This window comes from Tyto alba, unplaced genomic scaffold, assembly GCF_018691265.1.
Source record: "Tyto alba isolate M040663 unplaced genomic scaffold, T.alba_DEE_v4.0 Super-Scaffold_16, whole genome shotgun sequence".
NCBI classification, from domain to species: domain Eukaryota; kingdom Metazoa; phylum Chordata; class Aves; order Strigiformes; family Tytonidae; genus Tyto; species Tyto alba.
Genome location: NW_024881278.1, coordinates 26,569,529 through 26,590,194, shown reverse-complemented (window position 1 = coordinate 26,590,194; position 20,666 = coordinate 26,569,529).

The window sequence follows — 20,666 nt, the reverse complement described above, 5'->3', positions numbered from 1 at the left end:
ACAAAGCTGCTATGATTGTGCCCAACAACAGAAATGTAGTAAGATCAAGTTATTTTTAGTCAAAAACTTAACCTGACAGCAGGCAACTGATTCTGAATCCAAACCATTAGCTATATATCAGAAAAACTGAATTATTATGAACCATTTTTAAAGATCTGTCCAAAGAGTTAATGCATCTTCTGTTAACTTGTGTAACATATCATATTGTCTAACATATCATAAATTTGGCTTACTTGTCTCCTTACTGGTCAAACTGGAGCTACAGCAGTATAGATAATCTCTGAGAAAAGAGGAAGAAAGAGTGAAGGGCAAAGCAAGGACAAACTACCACTGACTGCAAAAGAGAGAACTGCACTTTACAAGTGACTAGCCTTCTGTCAAAGAATGGTGTGGGAAAATAACAGAAGATTGGTGAAGAGGATTGTAAGACCAAGTGAGTTGCAGCTGAGGTATAGAAAAGCACATATATCATACAAATCATTGTTTTGTCTTGTGTGTTTGACAAGTAAAACATCTGTGTTTAGATAACACTGTCCCATGATAGACTTCGAGGCACCCTGTCTAACATGCTTGAGATTCCTGCCCTGCTGTGGGAGAGGCCAAAACACAGTGGTAAATTATGCCTGCGTGAATCTCTGATACTCAGGCAAAACCAGCAGGTTCGGAGATCCTCTAGCATGGACTGAGCTCCGCCGGTACCTGTGTCCCCACCTGAGTGCCTCTTCCTGGGTGCTGCTTCAGGGATCCCCCTGTTGGTGACGTAATGAAAATAAATTTACTCTTTGCATTTAATCCATGGTTTTGGGGTTGTTTCTGCATCCTGCCTGTGCTGACTCACACAACAGCATATCCACACCCCGAGCACATGCTTTTGAGTATGGAAAATTACACTCCATTTTTGAAATTATGCGTCACTTCTCATCAGGGATATCAGTTTTAAATATGGTGAGTATAGCAACTTTTCCAGCTGATATTAACCAAATGTCTTCTGTTGACCAACCTTCTGTTGCATCTGTATCACCTGTTCAACCTGAGGAATTCTAAAGTCCCAAATAATCTCACATAAAGACATAGTCAGTTTTGAGGAGGAGGACAGTTATCAAATAATCTTGTGTCTAGGCTGTTCCTAGTCAAGACAACAGTACAGATCTCCAGTCCCACTGGCAAAACCCAAAACAGTCACATGGGAAAAAATATATCTCAATAAATGAACTCTTTATCTATTATATAGGTGGGAAAAACAGTGGAAATAGTTGCCTGAAATTCTAGAAAATGCCAGAGCACCATATCAGAACTTATTCATTCTTTTCAGACAATACCAAAAAACAATGTGAAATCACAACCTTACACTGGACCTCAGGCACAATTACCACTGTTACCTCAATTTGAGATGAAAGTTTGACACTGTGAAATGTCCAGGACTCAGCCAACACAGGGCTTGGCTGATTTACCTGTAACTGGAAAAAGACAGTCATTAATGTCCTTACAGCTGCACATCCAGGAATCTCCAAAAGCCTGGCTGCTTTGTTCATACAAAAAAAACCCTGTTCAGTTCCCCTTTTCAAGGCATTTACAAGAACTCAAAAGAAATGTGGATCCTAAAAGAGAGTGAGCCTTACAGGCCTGTAGTCTCTTTATCGCATCTTTTGGTCATGCTAGTGTTTTATTAACTGCAGTGATAAAAGCTGTTTAGAAGGATAGAGAATGGTCATAAATGTCTCTCTCTCTCTCTCTCTCTCCCTCTTTCTGTGTTACCTTGGGGATCCACTCCAGTGGAGCTTCAGCATGCAGCATTTCCGTGTAATAATGGAGAGCGGTGGGGGAAGGCTAAAATGAAGCACTGAAGGAGGCAGGAATTGCTTCAGGTGCTGGTATTGTATAGGAATAAGCACAGGGAAGCTGAAACTGGACATCTGTGAGTGTTTCCAAATGGTGAGCCGCGACAGCTCACGTGCCCGATGCTATTCAGGAGAACGCATCTGCAGGGCTTGTGGTCTCTTGCAGTGCAAAATGCCCGTTAAAATGTCTGGGTTAGAACAGACTCTTGGGGAGAGTGATAGAAGACACATTACTAGGATCCTTAAAAACAGAATGAACCGAACACTGAAAATAATATCGTGGGTTCCCTTTCCCACTCCAGCCCAGGGCAAGTCAGAATCAATGAAATCTCAGGGGATCTTTTTTATTCTATCTCTTGATTTTGAACAGGAACAATGAGACATAAACATAAATTTACATTCTTTCCACATTCAAGAGCTGTATATCTATTGACTGCGTGTTGCAGCTGTGTAGCTAAGGATTTGGAAGTATCCTGCCCCTGAAACAAGAGCTGGCAGCAGTCAAAGAAGATGCTAGAGAATGTGAGCATTATCAAGAGACAAAGCCCAAGTATGGCATCTAACCACAGCGAAACAAACTATTGAGGGTGAATCCTGAAATGATGAAATGATAAATCATTCATGCTTTTAGCCAGAAAAAAATGTTCTTCCTCTTATTCCAGCGTGTTGCATTTCTGGGGTAGCAAGAAGGGAATTAGCAGTTTTTTGTCAATCACAAGATTATACTTCCCAACTAGATATAGTCAAGAGGTGTTATATATGAGAAAAAAATCAGGAGCAGGAAGGGACATAGGAGATTTTCTTCCACTCAGATTAATTTTTATTACAAATAGCTTAAGGCTTCACAGTTGGGATGTTCACTCACTCAGTGTCATGGATTCATAGTACTCCAAAAATCTGTGATGGAAATACCATGCAGAAAACTGTATATGTCATATAGTCATGATTTTGATTTCTGATACTGTTGTGCAGATTCTTGCTTTTTCTTGTTTTCTATAAGTCTCAAAACATCAGGGAAATTGCTTTTCTAAGTCTGAGACATGCATTCATTTTTCCATTGAACTGAAAAGTTGATATAAGAATCTCATTAAAGGCTGAACCAAGTCAATGTTTTAATTTGTTTTAGAGATTATTTTAAACTTTTAAGGTAAAATGTTGAAGAGAATATTAGAAGTCATTCTAAATGCAAATAATGGAAAGTTTAATTTTTAAAATGACAAAAAAATCAAGCATTTTCATTTTTTCAGAAAGGAGAAGCAAGTGTTTCTATTGATACATAAAGAATTAAGTAAAGGAAATGGACAAAGCATTGTTTTAAAATGAGTATATTTCACTGAGAAAAAAAGAAATGCCAGCAAAAAATGTCACCTAGCATCCATCTGATTCTCTAGCAACTGTCAAGACTCAAAATCATAGAAATCCTGTTCATTCAGATTGACTCTTTTTTTCTCAAATGCTGCAAATTTTACTGCCAAAGATAGACTAAATGTGAGACTGGCACTGTCTGCCTCTGAAACCCGAGGACAAGGTACTTCAGCCTTACAAGGACAAACCCTTGCTCCAGCACTCTATGCTCTCAGTATTTATGAGACAAGTAACAAACTGGATCTGCTGAATTTTGAGCAGTAGGGACAGGAAAGCTACGTGGTTACAGTCATTTCGCCCCAAACAATCTAATTGTTATTATCACTATTATAAAATATACCTTGTGTCAAAGATACAGATATGTGTAATTTGGGCTGCCTGGGGTGTCATTTCCAGGGTTCAGGATCTCACAAATGGTATTCCTGCCCAGCCTTGCCCTCACTTATCTAAGGTCACCACTTGCATTATCAAACTCATTTTAAGAGTCTGAATTTAGCACAACAGATGTCGAAGCTCTCTGCTGCATAACGTGCTGCGGTCCCGAGCTGGCGGACGCGGGGGCACCGGGGGGCCGTGCCCTCTGACTTTCGGCTTGCGTGGGGACGGTGGCAGCAGTCGCGCTGACCTCCAAGGGCTGCAGGGGTGTCCCTGGACGTGGGCTGTTGCCTCGCTGCACAAACCCACCCGGCCATGCCTGAGAAAGGCTTGGCTCTCTCCTTCCTTATAATGACAGACATTTTGGCTGAGTGCTGCACACTCACATCAGAAAACCCCAGGGAGGCCGTAGGCCTTGGCCCGGAGGATTGCTGATGTGAAAGCTCCTACCAGATGGGGGTTACAGCGGTCCATTTGCTACTGTTGTTCTCCTGCCTCAGCAAAAAGCACAGCGAGTTGTGGCCAGGACTCTGGCTTCTTATTCCCAAAGTATTAACCATTCTTTGCAGCTCTGTCTGCAGCCATCTTCATTTTAGTGTAATTACCTTCTAGCCCCCTGAAGTCCCAAGTGCTTTCAATAGAACTTATTTTTTACTCCCTATAACAGTTTTGTTGCTTCATTATGCTCTAGAGATGACGATACGTCACCAGTGGCTGAGTGATTCCATTATAGACAATCTGCAAAGAGCTTAGAGTCCCTTCAAGATGAAAGATGCCATCTAAATATAAGTTATATATTTTAGTAATATGCACTAAAGTGTAAATTCTGCTTTGCAAGGAACACTTAAGGTCTCCAGCAAGCTACATGGAGTTAATAAATTGACAGTCAGCAGTGGCAATCTCATACCATGCTTATTTCAGAGCCTTCAACTTCTCCCAGGAAACTGCACTTTATCAGACAAAAAGCCTTGCTTGCTGCAGTGCCTTGCTGTTATTGTAATGCTATTGACATTTTGCCTCTCCTGTTGCACTCAAACCTTATTATCAGCAGTGTAGTTTTAACATCCCCCAACTGCAGCAGAGAAAATTAGCCCTTGTTTGCAAATCGATCATTCCTTCAGAGGTGGACACCACCACTGTCACCATGCTGGTCTGTGGGAAAGAGGTTGGTAAAGCAGAAGCCTTCATAATATGTTTAACTGCTTGTAGTAATATGAACAGTGACCTTTTGTTTCTTTGCTGCATAGGCTCTTTCTCAGTATTTGGAAGCAAAAGACCTCCTGACCTGACAAGGTGACCAAGGGGTTTATGTTAATAATCCCATGATAAGACAGAGGCTCTGGACGATCCCTGAGCTGGTTCATTCTCCTTCTCCCCCCACCTCCCTTTTGTCAGTGTCTTCTGACAAACCCTTGCCCTTCTGTTCACACATCTGGGCTCCTTTCAAAGCCCGTTTAGAAGCATGGTCCACACCAGTGGGATAAAAGCTGGCTGCTGCCAGTCTGTCCATAGTAAAACTCGAAGCTGGAGGAAAACAAAATTATAACTACTTCATCCTCCCAAGCCAGATGGCTGCTTGGTCAGCATACGTGGAGGTGGTTTCTTGGCTGAGTAGCAAACTTAACATCTCAGTTGCCAAGCATTACAGAGCAGAGGAAATCCCACTGGTGGTGGCAGCATTCTAATCCCATGGTGTGATCTGGAGATGGCCATTAGTGACCAGGAAAAGGCACTGGGCAGATGGTAAGTTGATTTAAGGCAGAGAGTAGTTTATTGGAGATCTAATTGTGCAGCTGTGCTCTGCACCTGGGAATAGAAGGAAGTTAGGACTATGTTTGGGGGTTTTAATTTATTTATTATTATTATTGAACTTACGTGTAAGGTATTTAATCTTCACAAAAGAATTACACCTTCCTCAATGTGGTTCATGTCAGGCTACACTTTTTAGTGATTTTTAAATATCTTTTAACAGGTATTTTCAGAGCACATGGAGAAAAGAGCTCATTTTGCTTTCTTTGCATGTATTCTAACACCTTTCTCAACACAACAGCAAACTCCTTGCTCCCTGCTGTAAGTATGCACAGACCTCATAACTGCACATCAGTTTCTGCATAAGTTTGGGATGAAATGTATCCATCTGAGGTACAGAGGACTTTTATTTGCAAACCAGCAGTAAGGGGACTGTAATGCGTGTAGCTGAGCTGCTCCACTTCCTCAAGCAGGGGGGATGGACCCACTATCCACTGCCGTGGGCAGCTTTTGTTGCATAACAGCATAGACTGCAAGTCAAATGAAACCTTTCTGGCAAGCAGAGCTAGTGGTCAGTTTTCAGACTAAGGGTACCCTTAGCTAAAGTGTATGTCTTACTGGGAACTCCTCCAGTAGCACACTGACTGCTTACCATACTTTGCTGGGCGGCTGAGGAGCCGAACAAAAGCCCATTGAGTTTAGTGTCAGTGACTTCACTGCTTTCAGTGCCTTTGGACTAAGCCTCTGCTTGATGCTGGCTCAGGTACCAGGCTGCTCAGTGGGCTTCACACCTCATCAATACCTCCAAACCCCTGGTGTCCGACTATCTTAATTGCTTTATGGGAGTTGCCTCTGGAAAGATCCATAATTAGCCAGAGAAGGGAAGCAGGGTACATGCTAGGGCAGTTTTCTCCATCTGAAAGAGTCGTGAAACTGTGACTGTTTGCCATCTTGTGGTGAATAATTTCTCAGCTCTCATTTAGTTTTCCCCTGCAACGCTGCACTGGTATTAGAGTATCAAGCAAGTTTTCCTCATATCATTCTCCTCTTCCTTCTTCTTTTATGAAATTCCAATTTGTTCTCAGGCCTTTGTTCTATGGTCCTTTTTTTTGCCTGAGTGATTTAATAATGTCCTTTAACTCTTCCCCAAGTCCAAGCTTAATGAGATGGGCCTTCTGTTCATTCACCAGTGTTAGCTAGCAGGCCTTTCACCCGAGTGCATGGTCAGCATCATGAAGTGTGGTGATGCATCTGTTACTGCCTCAGCATAGGCTTATTTGTATTGCTCTCAAAATAATTTTCCTAGCCAAATCTTATTTCCCTCTTGCACAGCTAAAGGTATTGCGCAAGGGTACTAAGGGTACCTGCTGTGATTTAGGTGACAGAAAATTTAAAGGAAAAAAATCAAGGCCTCTCTCCTGACTGACGGAATTCCTATAAATTTTTGCTGGACTGCTTTCCTTTAATTGCTTCTCTGAATCTTTGCTTTCTATATTGCTAGACTAGCCTCAGTCTTCTAGCAGTAATGTAATAGAGATTTTTGCAGTCACGAACTGGCACTTTTATTATTACAGGCTGTTTAGCAAGCTCCTGCCTAACTATCAAGCCCAGACCCAGAGGTACATTGGAATGGTATTGCATGCAGCTGGAGAGAATATGGATGCATGTTTATAAGCGTGTGTGTACAGGAGTTTCCTTCATCTGTGAGCTGATGGAGTCATGCAACCACTGTTGTATTTCTGAAATAACTTAGAGACTAACATTTTTTCTACATGGGCAGGAATAATCAGCAGATAAAAATAACAGCACAACCCAGCCCTCATATATTGCAATCAGAAGAAAAGGAAGTTAATCTTCCTCTTGTTTGAACCACAGTTTAAGGCAGTGATTATGTCCATACTGCTCAATAAAGCAGTCCTAAAGCTAAATAACATAGACAGGCTTTGTGCATGCATTCATAATTCACGGCACTGGGCCTTGGGTCTCCTAGGGCCACAGATCACTGCATGGGATACGTAAGACACAATTATTGCTTAATTTCCTTTTTTTTTTCCAATTTAAGAGAGTCTAAAATACGGGGAAATCTGTGTTGCAGCCCATCAGAACAATCAAATATAAAGATATTTCTTATAGTATAAAATAAAGCGTACGTTTTACATTCCCAGGTGGAGGCATGAGGGCGTGTAGAGGGGTCTGAAGGCACAGAGCCTCCTGGGATTGGGTTGGAGGTCTCCGGAGGAGGGAAGGATCCAAAGATGGCAGCATTGTGGCCACATTGTTGAAATGGTGTTTGGCATAGCCTGTGGCAGCAAAATGCCTGGGCATTATTGCGGAGACTTCAAATTGGCACAAGCCAAAACTGCCAGCATATGTATTAGCAGTAGAACAATCTGGACAATCCACATGTCCAGCACTTATGCACTACTTGCTAAATAAAAAAAAGGGTGAAAGGTTACTATTAAATAAACATATTAAGAATCCCCAAAGTGTTTTCTGCACTGGTATACAGAGGTGGCCTAAGCACGTAGCCACGGCCACTCCCTCACCCTACTTGGGCCCCTGTTCACTACCCAAAGGCTAAAGAAAACCACAAAATTATACTCCTCTGCAGTTTGTTTTGCTCTCCCTCAACTGAAAATATCTATCCAGCGCTCCAGGCAAATGGATCTTGAGGTACTACAGCTGGCTGGACTCACTCAGAGGAATCACTACTGTTTTAAAGTCTTCAGAGTCTTTTCCACTTAGAAGAGAAAGTAGTTAGAGAATGGATTCCCATCCCACCACAGTTCACTTGTGTTTGGATTTCATGCTGCTCTTCTCTGCCTTGTTTCCATCTGTTCCTTATAGAATTTGCATTATGCCTCCCTTTCCCTTCTCCCTGTCCTAGTTCTTCATTCTTTGGCAAATACAGTCTAAGACTGGTTATTTCAACTGCAGACTGTTCAACCGAGCTTGCAGTTAACTTGTGAAAAAAATTGCCAAACCTTAATTACTAATCATATGCAGAAATAAACAGCTAGAGTTCATACAACACCCATGAAGCAAAGTTCCACAGGTAGGAGTAAAATAAAGCTATGTAAAAAAGCAATACATCTGGAGGACTGATACGAATAAAAATAAAAATCTATAATCAGAGAAGGAATTCAAAGCATTATTTTAGACACTACAACACTAAACAATTCCATTTCAAAAGGTGGAACATGAAGCAAGATATCACTGGTGGAGGCTGCAATTTTTATACAATTCAAGACCAGTGTTCTATTCAAAGATGATGAAATGTATAAAGAAGGAAAGATATACACCTCTTAAATGAAGAAATTTGACTATACACTAGGAGAATCTATTACCTTATATTAAAGGACTAAACCCATGCAAAACATCTGGTCACTCATGGGCACCCAACCAGCTTCTCTTGTGAATTTACACTAATTTTAAATAAAGTACTTTGAGAAGCATCTAATCCTATATTTTCAAAAGGTGGTACCTCCTCAAAGAGGAGAGAGGTGATATCTTTAGCTAACTGAAATTTGTGTCACTTCACTGAAATGTAGGGTGTTGTACTTATATATAACATGGGAAAATTTGGCATAAAGTATTCTTAGATCATTAGTTGGTTTTTTCTTAAATAAATTCAATATACATATTTTAAAAAAAAAAAAAAAAAAGCCAACAACAACAAAATCAGCTGTCGGCATCCTGATACTGGAAATGACAACAGTGATTTATTTTGTTCACTAAGATCGATTACTGTCCCTGATGTATAAGCATCCAAGGGCAGAGACCATCTCTTTTCGCATAGTGGTAAGCCATCAACTGCAACAAAGTCCCAGGCTGCTTTCACTGCACTGATATCTCTTGCAGGTTTGCATACAGAAGAGCAATCAGAAAGGACAGAGAGAGAATGCTGTTAGGTTTTCTCGGTAACAACTCTAGGTAATAGAGGTCCCAAAAGACCAGCTGGTAGAAACTGAAGTAAAAAAGGCAATCTGCCCTCATTCCTTTAGCTCTCAGGTTAATTAAATAGCATAACAGTGATTCATTTGTTTCGTTGGGGTTTTATGTTGGTGTTTTTTTTCATTTATAAGGCACACAATGAATTCTCCAACATTTGAAGTCTTAAAAACTAGTTTGGATGTATTTCTTGAGAAAAGCAATCATTCAAACATAGGTTATCATTTTTTCTTCATTTAAAATGTATAGCCTATGTTAAACATACTAGACAGATCTCTTTCTGGCCCTCAAATGCATGAATTTATAAGTTCAGCAAGATGACCTGAAAAGCATTGTCAGTATCCATCTGGCTACCTGATGTGCACTAAAGAACAGCCCTAAATCTGTTTAATGAAAGTAAAAATCTCTGCCTAGCACCATTAGGATGAAAGGCTGCTGGTTCTGAAGGTGTTAACGTGCTATTCATACCTTCTTTTGCTCCAGTAACATTAAACAGTTAATTGTGGTTCAAGGTTTGTGTGATGGGACACAGGTCTGCTTTTACCATAGCAACCACATTATAGAAATCCTTTCTGATATTATTAAGCATAGATGAAAAGCAAGCAAAACAGAAACATTAAAATAATTGGTATTCAAAAGTGATTTTTTTCCAGTTTGAAAAAGCTCCTTTTTCTTTCATTTGCATCCAGTAAAGTCCTTCAGAGAGAATAATGTTTAAAAAGTCTCCGCATGGTACCAGAAGTTTTTCTTGTTAAAATAAAATAATGTGTTCTCATTTACAAGGAAACCTTTTTATGCAGCTTCATAAGTAGAGGAGGCCTTCATAAAGCACAAAATGCCTGAAGTCCATTTTAAGGCCCAATTAAATTACTTCAGTTTCTTAAAAGTCTTTTAATGTAACTAAGTCTCAGGTGTAAACATTTTATTAATTTTTGGATTTTGGCTCAAGAATAATGTTCAATAAGCAAATGCCTTTTCTTGAAACAAATACAAGAAAATACACATAAGAGAAAGTGTGATGGGTCCTATCTCACTGGGACAATCAGCACATGCTGCTGGCATGCACAGACACAAACCAGTGACAGATGAGGCCCCCACTTTTGCTCTCTCTTGTGTTTTTTCAACTCAAGATGATACTTTCTGAGCATGACTGCACAACCCCTTTGGGTCCTCCTTCTCCCAGGGCAAACTCTGAGACCACCCTGGTGTCTCACAGCATGCTGCTTATGGAGGTCCTCTGGTACTCCAAACTTGCCTCTTCCTGCAATCCACAATGCAGAAAACAACTTGGAAAGGACAAGCTCATAGATCCAGACTTTAAAAACTCAAAGGGGGTTATCAATCTGTTTATCCAGGGAGGAATCACCTTGCTGCTCCCATGGCTATGTTTGTAGCTTCAGCATTCAGCAGAAGATCCCTCCACAAGACAAGGTGGAACCACCTGAATGAAGACTGAGGGCTATAATACCCTGAAACCTATGCTTCTTTTCCTAAAATGTAGAAGATTTATAATTTCCTGTCATTCTTCTATTAACCTAACTGCTAAAATGCCCCAGAAATTAGCAATTCTCTATGTTCCATTCAATATTGAGACTTCATTTATAAAAATCTCTGACCTCAGAAGGTTCTGGGAGCAACATTTTGGACTAAACTGTCAGTTCATTCAGCCCCTATGACTGCAGTTTCATAGCCCAAACTTAAAAGCTGAAAGCCACCTTCATGATTCTGCAGTCTGACTTATGCAAGCCATTCAAATTTCAACAAGTGGTTCTTCTACTGATCTTATGACTTATTTAATTACATATTTTTTAGGAAGCTTTCCACGTAAAGACTTCAAGAGATACTGATTACATCATAGAACTATATAAATTCTTCCAGTGGTTGATTAATCTCTCTGAAAAAAAAAAAACAACCAAACCCATAAAAGTGTTTGTAGTTTGAATTTGATTAGTTTTATCTTTTAGGTGGTAAATATACATATATATCCTTATGTTAGATTAAAATAATCCTCTACTGTCATGTGCAGGTCACCCTCTAAACTTATCTTAACCTAATTAATGTCACGAAAGGTGGTAAAAAAAAGGCCTTACTTCTGTTTAAGATTCTGCTGCCTATAGATATCTTACATTTGTTTTGTAACTGACCGTCTAATCACCCAGTTACTTGTCTGCTATGATCCACTTTTCTAAATTGGTGTCTTATCAAAACTGTGTTTGATTTTTTTTTTATGGACAAAGCCAGATCTTGTTATTGTTTATAAGATTCCCATTTTTCACTCAAACCCCAAACCAACAGGTCAAGGTACACAAGGTAAAAAGCATCTTTTTTTTCCATTTTGTTTTTCTGGAAGAAAATACTAAAAACAGTGGTATCACAGAACCCTTTCTAAACTACTGGGATATGATAAGATTTTAAGCATCATTTTTCCAATTCTTCCCTACCCCAGAGAAAACAGACCAGAGAGAGAATAGTAGAGATTTCTATCAGAACTCTTCACCAAATACAGTCTGTTCTTAGCTCTTGATGAATTGCAAAACTTGTCAGTCATTAGCATAAACTAAGCCCAGGAGCTTATGGGCCAGCAGATGAAAATATAAATCAATTTAAAAATAAATATAAAAGTGGCCATGGAAAACTGAGAAGTGCCTCACCAAAAGACCTTAGTCTTCTTTAGCTATCCAACTACAGCTTGTTAGATGCTTAAAGTAGAAGACCTGTTCATGATAAAACCAGATAGGGAAAATAGAGGGCAATAGGATCTGTTGCGAAGTGAAGCTCAATACACCTACACCACTCAGAGACCGCATACATCTCAGGAAGCAGTGATGTTCCTGGAAGTCTTAAGCTGTAGTTACTTAAATGGCTTAAGCCAGTCACTGATACTGTAAAAATAGTCCTGTGGTTCTTGCCTCTGCCCAGCCCTTGCCCCGACATAAGTGCTCCTATGGCCATGCAGCCAGCCACATCATGGAGTTAATGTAGCTGAAAACACGCTTTAGTGAAACTGTTTTCCTGTGGGATCTATGAGCTGACTTGGCTGCTTCCTCTGCTGCACAAGTCCAGAGTATTGGCACAAGGGTTCTAAGAGCAGCATAAGTAGGCCATGAAGTTATAATCTCATTGTGAACAGAGTAAAGAAGGCACTGGAATCTTACGTCGGTACTCCAAGAAAATCTGTCTTCCAGACAAGGAACATGAGTTGCAAGGAAGAAGTGTCTTGCATGGACCCTTAAATTCCCTCTATTATTTCAGATTCTTTACAAGGAAGAAAAGAAGAATATGTGAGGGCGAGTAAACTGAATGTTCGTGGAGCAAGGAAATGCTGCCTTAGCCAGTAGTCCAAAAGCACAGAGAAAGTATGCAAATTAGCTTTAGGATAGTGATATTTTACTTGCTCTAGGTAGAGTCCTTGCTGTATATGAGTAACTTTATGTGATGTATACAGGGCCTTTTTCAATTTTGGGAATATTGAGTAAGAAGCTGCATTTTTGTACAGAATAAAGAGAAGGTGTGTTCTGAGAGAAGATACTGAATACATATGAGCAACTGCTGTAGAAACCCTTGATAAATTGACTAGGGACTCTTTCACCACTTACGCTTTCTGTGGCCATCACCCTAAATAGATGCATTGTTTATTCCTGAATCAATTGCATTTCAGCTCCATTTCATTCTAATCAGATAGTCAATAAACCCTGGATAGTATTTAGCATTTGGCAGCTGGGAAACTACTAGCTCTTGATTTTTTTTCTTCTTAATTGCTGTTTGGAAACTTGTGTGTTCGGATTTCCTTAGTACAGCTCTGCAGACTTTGTTTTCTTCCTTTCTTCTAATGCAGCATGCAATTGCCACATCAATTGCAGTAGAGAGGATTCACAGAATGGTCTTATTTTTTAATCTTCATAGAATTTGTGTAAATTGCAAAATCTGCTAGTCTGACATCTTTTAGTGTTTATTGTAACAAGAACAGATCGGGACAAACTACCACAGGGATCTAGTTCGTGCAAGCTATCTTCCATGATAACAGACAGCCATTTAAGAAGCATGGCTATAAATTTATTTTGAGTGCTGCTGCTAGGCACATGCATTGACAAATGGCAAAAGCTGAAACTAAGGATGTTGAAGGAATGATCCAGTAAAACACACAGTCTATAGGAAAAGCCAAAATTATTTATCTCCAGATTTCTACTTTTATGGTACACTTTTGGGTTTAATTCACAGAGAAGCTCTTCTTAAAGAATTAGGGACAACTTCTATTACCTTAACTCACATGAGCAGTCCTTACTAAAACAAGTGACCACAATGGTATGTAAGAGTCAGCTCTTCTTACGCTGCCCCAGCAGCAGAGAGGTCCTGGAAAGCTGGTATCACTGAGCAGATGGAGGCTGCATTCGTGCAGGGAAATCCTTGCAGATCACACAGCCATTTCCCTGCTTTTGAGAGAAAGGGTAAGACAAAAACACCCAGACAGCTGCCTACATCCCAGATTTGCAAGACCAATGGCTATGCATCCATATAATGCCACAGAACTAAATGACCTTTTCAGATCCTATTAACCCTTCCCATACAATGGAAATGTCCTGATTTGCGTTAGAGAACCAGGCTAGTCATCTTAGTGCAACCAAGTGGATTTCAGCAGTTATACCTCACTAACACAAGGGAGAGGAGAATAAGCCCATGAGGACTGTTATTTTCCATACAAAAGTTGAATCATATTTAACACCCTGCCCACTGGAGTAGGGTTGGAACTGGGCAGGCAAAGACGAGTTGGAGCAACAAAGAGACCAACGCTGAGAGGAAGTTTCTGTTGTGGACCAGAGTTGGGGATCTTAGTCTCAGTCTGAGCCAGAAATTGGGGCTAGGGTTGAGCAGAAGACAAGGTTGAACTGCTTCAAGGGGATGGACAGTTGTGTATCTCAGCTACCTGAGGTCTGTTCTCTCCATCTCAGGCAATCACCTCTGCCCCTTTTACAACGAAGCCTAAAACAGCCTCTTTCATCTCCCCTCAGCATAATGTTAGAGTCACACGTGCTGCACAGACTCTGCTAAGTGTCTATCTTTCCCCTTAGACCACCCAGGAAGGCTAAATGCCTAAATTGTGTTCTCATGGGGGAAAGAAGACCTGAAACTGCTGAAAACCTTAGAGCAGAAATCAATGCATGACCTGGTCTTTCACCTTCATTTGAGATACAGAAAGATTTTCTTTTGCCTGGAACTCCAAACAGGTGAAAAGTTGTCACAGATCCCAGTACAGCAGGGCAAATGTTCGGATATGCAAAGCTAAATGCATCCAGACCCAGAATTCAGGGGTGTTTGCTTGTAGGGTCTGCATTATTATCATGAGGACAAAGTTGTCAACTGTCACTTCACAGTCAAGGCTGATCACAGTTTTGCATGTTAATAGAAGTTCAGCATCTCAGCACTGTACCCTGCCCCAAAATGCAGCACTTACACTTGGAATTTAAAATCAATAGAGGCAGAGCCCAGCTGTCAAATTAATATCTTGCCTCAGCTTGTGTTGGAACATAAAACTCAGCTAATTTCCTGTGACTATTCAGTCAATAAGTTTCAAAAGGCATTTGTAAAAAAAATAATAATTAAGTCATCTGATCGGAGTGTACCCCAAAACAGAGCTATACTGGAAGAGATCACCAAGAGGGGAAACAAGACTAAGGACTCTGCAAAAGGCCATGGGCTGATCTCCCTGCTCTTCACACCATAGCCATCCTTGCAGGATTTCCCCATGCCTTGGCAATCCTCACTGGAAGTTGTTCCCCTGTGGTGGGCTGACCCTGGCTGGATACCATGTGCCCACCAAAGCTGCTCTATCACTCCTTTTTTCAACTGGACAGGGGAGAGAAAATATAACGAAAGGCTCATGGGTCAAGATAAGGACAGGGAGATCACTCAGCAATTACTGTCACCAGCAAAATAGACTCAACCTGGGGAAATTAGTTTAATTTATTATCAACCAAATCAGAGTAGGATAATGAGAATTAAAACCTGACTCTTAAAAACACCTTCCCCCCACACCTCCCTTCTTCCCAGGCTTAACTTTATACTCGATTCCTCTACCTCCTCCCCCACAGCAGCACAGGGGGATGTGGGATGAGGGTTGTGGTCAGTTCATCACATGTTATCTCTGCTGCTCCTTCCTCCTCAGGGGGAGGACTCCTCACACTCTTCCCCGGCTCCAGCGTGGGGTCCCTCCCATGGCAGACAAACCTCCATGAACTTATCAAACATGAGTCCTCCCCACAGGCTGCAGTCCTTCACAAGCTGCTCCAGCATTGGTGCTTCCATGGGGTGCAGTCCTTCAGGAACAGACTGCTCCAGCATGGGTCCCCCATGGGATCACAAGTGCTGTCAGCAAACCTGCTCCAGTGTGGGTTCCTCTTTCAACAGGCAACAGGTCCTGACAGAAGCTTGCTCCAGCATGGTCTTCCCATGGGGTCACAGCCTCCTTTGGGCACCCACCTCCTCCAGAGTGGGGTCCTCTGTAGGCTGCAGGTGGAGATCTGCTCCACCATGGACCTCTATGGGCTGCAAGGAGACAACCTGCTTCACCATGGTCTTCACCATGGGCTGCAAGGGAATCTCTGTTCTAATGTTGGGAGTACCTCCTCCCCCTCCTTTTCCACTGACCCTGATGTCTGCAGAGCTGTGTCTCTCATATATTCTCACTCCTGTCTCTGGCTGCAATTGCTGTTGTGCAGGGGCATTTTTCCCCTTCCTAAATACGTTATCCCAGAGGCGCTACCACCATCTCTGATGGGTTTGGCCTTGGCCAGCGGTGGGTCCTTCTTGGAGCCAGCTGCATTGGCTCTGTCAGACATGGGGGAAGCTTCTAGCAGCTTCTCACAGAAGCCACTCCTGTAGCCTCCAACTAACAAAACGCTGCCACACAAACCCTATACATCCCCTCAGCAGCCAGACACAGTAGACTGAGGTGTACAGACTTCTTCTGCAGTGACGACATGAGTTACATATAAGCCATTTCATATACTGATATCACTTATTACTTATCAGCACATGAGAACCCTTTGCCCCATCACTTCCATCTCCATTTGCTATCACAACCTCAGATCCCATGGGAAGAGCAGCATGAATATTACTTCATTGCATCTTCCTTAAAGTGCCCCCGGTCCTAAGTTGAAGTGATTGTAATGACATGTTCATTTAGCAGTTTTACAAACATCAGCTACAAAGTCTATCAACTTAATTCTGATCATAACATTTCCATCTTCATACAAGATAGCCAGTAAAACTTGGCATCTGATGTTTCAGGAAGAGTACTGTTGAAAGAGAATCATTAGACAAACAGAGATGTGTTGTCAACCTAACCCTTCCCTGGTGGTACTAATATCTTACATGCCAAAAGCTTGATTTTTATTTCAGGAATTTGCCTGTTCAAGTACTTTTTTTTTTTTTTTTTTTTTTTAATTTCTTCTTCTGTGCAATATATATCCATAATGTGTACATCAATGGAGATATTTACTCTTTTATTTAGCCAGCAAAACCATCATGAAAGAATCTATATTAGAAGAGTAGATGTGTACTGGTACCTATTCCCCAGATGCACTTGACTTCATCTATTTTAATTTTAAATTAAGCTATATTTTCTTTGAAAATAAAATTCTGGAGCTAGTTAAAAAAAATTACTTTGATATAATAAAAAAGTATCATCACATTAGGTGTTGCAGTTTAATCTTCATGCTGTCTAAAGCCCACCTGCCCACAGAGACTATATATGAGTCTCTGAGCTGTTTTACTTTCTGGCAGATTTCACTAAATGGAGAACCTCCTCCAGGGCACACATTTAGAAATCGACTAAACACTTCCAATTTGAATTCTCATTTTTCAGCTGGCTGAATAATAGTCTAAGTATGAACTTGCAGCTTGCAAAGAAGAATGCAGATGTCTGCAAAATGTCACATGGAAGGAAAAATATTTTCTCTTTTTTGGACAGAAGATGATGGGGTCCAGAGTCAGCTGTGGTGCATCAGTTGACCAATGGAGGGGGGAAAAAAAACAGAATTTTCTAATAGTCCAGATAAATGGAAAAGTTATTGAAGGCTCTTAACATCTGCAATCGATTCACAAGAATCAGCCAGGTGGTTGGTTCAGTCTTTCCTAGGAGGAGAGCTGTTTATTCCACTACAAAGCATCTCAGAGTGGGGCCAAGATTTGTTTGAGGCATGAAAACAGATTGGCAGAAGCTGCTCATCCCGTTATCCCTTGAGCGGTGCTTGCTCTGTCAGCATTCCTGGTATGTTATCTCCAGGGCTGTGTTGGCCCCTGAAATCACGTCCGCATCTACTACCATTTTTATCTAAAAAGAACAAAGTGGAAATGACAATTTCTGTTATCTCCTTGGCTAAAGTCTACCCAGCAACATGCTGTGTAGTGTTTTTAAACAGGAAAACAGAATCATCTGTACCTATTATATCCACATTTAAAACAGAGAAGGACAAGCATCTCAGTGGTATAATTGGGGTCTAATAAAGTATTCCAAAGCTGTGGTGTTGATTCATGTCTCTTGAGATGGGAGACTGGCCAGGTGTGTCACAGCAACTTGTTCCTCCAATGAATTCGGGGTACTTTGTGAATTTTCATATGTCAAAAAATACCTAACCTTGCATTTTCTTCTTGACATTTCCACCTGGATGAAATTAGGAAGAAACTTGCTTCAAAACCAGTGAAACTTAAATTGAGTTTTAAGACTTTAGAAGCATTTCAGATTTGCCTAGAGAAAGGGCTGAATTGCTGTTTATTGTGTCTTGAGCTGTCTACGTCTCCCTGTGGCAATTAATCTTAAAAGACATGAATATTTCAAGTTAGCAGGAGACTTTGATGAATATGCAAAATCCCAGACTGGACTTGTCATTTGTCTGGCTGTAAACAGAGCTACAGACATGAGGAACTTTTAGTCTCATGCCTCCCTGTAGGGCACAGGTACAACCACCACGCATCTGTCTGGGGTTTCATCCAGCACCAGAGCTCTACCCTTCTTCCTGGCCACTGAGATGAACACCCAGGAAACGGTAAGTTACCCCAGCTACTAGTAAGTCTGTCACCAGGCAAGGCAATAAGATGTCCTTTCACATCTCTTCCGCTTTGCCTTCTACTCCGTCAGACCACTTTCACTTGTGCAGTGGGCTTAAAACACTGCCAATCAACTTTGCTACATGCCCTGTACAATTAGTGGCTTCCACCATCAACAGCGCAGCACTACCATGATTTCAGTGAAATCCACATGTACACCAGACTGAACAAATCAGACCACCCAAGCTTCACAGAGACTGAGAGTCCAGCATTCAGCACAAGCCCTGGAGCTGCTTCGTATGAGCATCTTTCCCTACACCACACACCTGCTCCCACAGAGGAATGAGAGAGGGTTTAGGGGCCAAACTAAGCTCCAAGCAAATTGTGCTGAATCAGTCCAAGAGACTGTAATTGCTTCACAGTGCACTGGTTGCACAATAGCTGCAGGAGGTCTGTTTTGGAATACCTGGCAACTGAGAAACTGAATATGGTGCTGTTTCAGTTGCACAGACTCTTTTTGATTCAGGTCATCTCCTGTTTCTCCTTTTAGCCACGTGGTTATGGAAAAGTCCATTTGTCTATTCCCATGGCTTTCACAAAGTAACACAAGGCAAGTCAAGCAGCATCCAAGGGCTGTAAGTTTCATCATCTTCCAAGACGGTAAAAATAACTGAGAAATTGTTACAGCATGAGTCGGTCTGGCATAATACATCACAGACAGCAGGTGTCTGAAATATGTGGCACGGTATCTAAAATGCATGATAATATTATAAAATATAAAAGGATATTACAAAATTGTATAGTTTAGATGACAGATTAAATATATGATTTGACACTTCATATATTTTCATCTTTCCTCTCTAGAAAAATTGTAATCTGAATGCATTACTTGTAAGAGGTAGTTGAAATACTCTGCTGTAGAGTCATACAGTCCAGGGACAACAATGAGAGGGGAAGGGACAGGAAAAAAAAATAATAAATGAAGGCAAGATTTTGAGTTCACAAGTGAGAAAGTTTCTTTGTAACAAACTGAGTTACTTATTTTTTTTCACTCTGATTAATGAGAGCTGGATCTGGCCCACGTATCTTTCTAACTGTTTATCAGATCCTTTGCACACTGTTGGTACAACATGGTAGAGCAGCTATTAAACACACAGGTAAGTGCAGACTACTGTTTTCACAGGAACATGAGCACACAAAACTCAGAGGACCCCATGCTCTGGGGCATGAAGCACTAGAAGCACCATAAACTGGCTGGAATATGAACTCCATTTCATTCTTGATCTCTCAGCTGATGGTATCTGACTAATAAACTAGACAAATAAATCACTGATGTTTTATTATTTAGGCCCTAACCTTGAAATTTTTTTGGGAAGCTACATCAGGAATACATTCTGGAGAATGTAAAAAGGACTAGAAATCCAAAATCTTGTGTTTGCCAAAAGAAAAGCCACATCAGCACATTTTCCAATAAAGAAACATTGTTCAAAGGTCCTTTAAGGGAATGAGTCTTCAGTGTCATGGCACTAAGAGGGATCTTGTTCTGTACTGGAAACCCAGGCTTTGAAGAGGAGTTTGCGTACAGTTAAAGGATTATAAGCACAGACCGTAAGAGACTGCAATGTATCATTCCTTCTTAAACATTTTTAGTTTCTTCCTCCACTTCCATCCCACACTGAAGTGACAAGCCTCTGAGAAAAGTGGCAGGGTCCTGTGACACATTTAAGTCACCTAAAGTCTCAGAGGGGCATCGGACATGACAGCATAGTACCTCTGGGAAGTCAGAGCCATCACTCCAAGCAACTGTCTGTTCTCTCAAATCCTGACTGCAAAAATAAAATGAATATGATGACATTTCCAAAAGTTTTTCCACAAGAAATGCATCTGTGAACTCATATAGGGTCACAGTGAGTTTCTAAGACCCAATCCACCATCTTGAAGGACAGCATACAGTTCCCTCATTCCAGTGACAGGATAAAACAAGGGCTCAAGTACTTACTTTCTTTGTTTACTGGTGCTTACACTGGTGCCTCTTCATTATATTGGCTTAGCTCTTCTGATAGATGTCTTTAGGAATCACACACTCTTCATCAAGCCCTTATTCTGAGCAGAGAATGTGTTGTTTGCCTTTACAAAACACTGACCACACCCATGGGGACAAAAAGAGATCTATCATGCCCTCCCTTTTCAGGCAAGAGTTTGATATTTATGGTAGTGCCAAACAAGATGCTGTGAGGGTGCATCATCACTCCAGAAAAGCATGGGTGAGGAATGCCAGGTGAGACACAACCTACTCAGCTAATGTGCAGTACCTGGGTAAGGAAGGCAGTCATACGGGATCCCTCC